This window comes from Marmota marmota, unplaced genomic scaffold (genome assembly GCF_001458135.2).
Source record: "Marmota marmota marmota unplaced genomic scaffold, marMar, whole genome shotgun sequence".
NCBI classification, from domain to species: Eukaryota; Metazoa; Chordata; class Mammalia; order Rodentia; family Sciuridae; genus Marmota; species Marmota marmota.
In genome coordinates this window covers 20,196,886-20,199,492 of record NW_025999913.1, presented here as the reverse complement: position 1 = coordinate 20,199,492, position 2,607 = coordinate 20,196,886, and the positions used below count along the sequence as shown (strand labels likewise).

At 51.3% G+C, this 2,607-nt stretch overlaps 1 non-coding gene across 1 annotated transcript; it reads right to left on the bottom strand.

Moving 5' to 3' along the window:
- Positions 1 to 330: 330 nt before the first annotated feature.
- On the bottom strand, positions 331 to 402 carry Trnaq-cug. Its single transcript has one exon. It is a non-coding gene; the product is annotated as a tRNA-Gln (tRNA).
- Between the last annotated feature and the right edge of the window lie 2,205 nt (positions 403 to 2,607).

Sequence of the window (2,607 nt, the reverse complement as noted above, 5' to 3'; positions counted from 1 at the left end):
ATGAAAAACTCTTCCCTCTCATACCTTTTAGATGCTTTCGCTCCTGCATGAAGTGAAGTCACTACATTTTATAAAGAAATCAAAGGAAGCTCTTCAATTCAAAATTGAACATCTCCCAGGTAGGAGGAAAGGTCCCCTGAGCTCCAACCAAGCAGGCCGTCCTCGGGGTCCGCGCAGAGGCTGTGCCCTCTCCCAGGTAGGAGGAAAGGTCTCCTGAGCTCAAACTAAGCAGGTAGTCTAGTCTTGGGGTCCACGCAGAGCCTGTGCCCTCTTATGGCTCCTGTAAACCGCAGGTTCCCGCCGATCGTCCCCAAAAAGAAAACCCACGACAGGTTCCACCGAGATTTGAACTCGGATCGCTGGATTCAGAGTCCAGAGTGCTAACCATTACACCATGGAACCGCCCGTCAGCGCCCGCCGTGCTCCTGCCGGATGACACCCGTCTCCTCGCTGACGGCGCCTTCCTCTCGGTCCCGGTCCAGAGACGCGCCCGGGTTTCCGCCGCCAGCCGCAGTGGCGCTCCTCCCCCCCTCCGGGGCTCCCGGTGCAAAACCCGGAACAGACCGGCTCTGGGGACCGACCTGGGGCCGTGCGCGCCCGCCTTCCCGGGTCCCCTCGGCCGCCCGCCGCGCACTGCTGGACAGGGCCGCGCTGCCCAGGTCCGCCGCCCTGCCCCCGTCGGGGCGCACGCTCCTCCTGCGGGGGCGCGCGGTGTGGGGATCTTAATCTCCTGCAGGGAACTTCCCTTGAGGCCGCGTGCCACCCAGTCCCGGGAACAGGGCGTTGAGAGCCCAAGCGAAGCCTTTTGTGTCCTGGTACCCAGCTCCGCCTCGAGAAAGGCTGCCGTCTGCAAAGCCGAGCTGGGTCGTCGACTTGCCCGGGGCAGCGCTGTCCCCTCGTCAGACGGGCCGCCCGCGGACCCACTCGCCCGCCGAGAGCCGACGGTGAGACTCTCCCACCAGCCGGGCTCCTCAAAGGCGCCCCGAGGTCAGGACAGAGGGACGGGGCAGCAGCGCTTCCCCGTCACCAGGCCTCCCTGCGACCCCACGGCCAGCGGTTCCCAGGACCTGCCCTCGGCCACGGCTGCAGCCTCCGGGAAAGCAGTCGAACACGCCTTCGGTGGCCAAAGCGGAAACAGCCCAAGCAACTCTAAAATAAAAAATTTGCGAAAATTAAAATACCTAGAATAGTGTTGAAATTACCCCAACTAGAAAATAACCATCCATGGTTCCTTGATGGTGAAATAAAATATTGAATAAATAAGTATATAGGAAGAAGAGAGATTTAGGAGTTAAATGCCTATGCAGGAACATACAGACTTCAAAACCAATTCCTGCAGCATCACACCAGCAGATCTCAAAATCCCTGACTATACCCTTCAAACCTGTCAAGATCACCCAAACCAAGGCAAGTCTGAGAGTCTGCCCCAGCCAAAAGAACCTACAGAGACATATGACTGAATGTATTCTGAACAGGGTCCTGGAACAGGAAAAGGAAGTTAGGGAAAAACCAAAGAGAGCAGAATACTGCATGGACGTTTTAGTTAATGATGATGTATAAATTAATGTTCATGTAACAAAGCTACCCTAATAGGTTTTTCCCACATTTTAAAATTATAGTTAAACTATTATGCTTCTTGTGAGGCCATGTGCCAAACAGTCCTCCGAGAGATGCCCTTTGCATCTTGGTACAGCTATATTATGTAATTGCATATTAATATACTACATGATGGCATATTAATTTAAAGCCTTAAATAATAGGGAAACAAATAATAGGGATATTTTAGAACTCTGTTCTAGCTTCCTAAGTAAATAGAAACTGTTCTTCTTGGGAATAAAAACGAAAATATGACCGATATTTTGAACATGATTTATTAAGTTTCTTCAACGTGGTCTCGGAATTCTGTCTTGTTTGTACACGTCTCTGCTCCTTTTGCGAATGAGACATGTTTTGAGGCATGTCTACAGACCAGTGGCATAGCCTGCAGACCGACACTGTGCTCAGAGCACACACTCAGAGTGAGGAAGGAGAAGTTTGAGCTCTGCCAAGCCTGTGCTCCCAGCTACAGACTCAGGACAGAGCAGGGCTGACCTACCCTTGGAGACTGTGGCTGATAGTAGTGGGATGCTGTCTAAAAGTCACCCCTCCCCTGGTGTTAGGGGACACTGAGGGGTGGGAAAATAGCCGCCTAGACAAGTTGAGAAGCTCAAATAAGAATGAAAACTGGATATATGACTTTTGGCAGCACCTGCAGGTGTTGCTTAAAATGGAGGCTTGTGGTACACATTCACAATGGAATGTTACTCAGCCATAAAGAAGAATGAAATTCTGGCATTTACTGGTAAAGAGATGGAACTGGAGACTATCATGCTGAGCGAAATAAACTCCCCCAAAACCAAAGGCCAAATGTTCTCTCTGATATGCAGATGCTGACTCACAATGAGTGGTAGTGGGGTGTTCACTGGATAGGACAGAGCAGAGTGACGGGAAGGGGAAATAGGATGGGAATGGGAAAGACAGTAGAATGAACCGGACATAACTTTTCTATATTCATATCTGAATACATGACCAGTGCAACTCCACATCATGTACAACCACAAAAAAGGG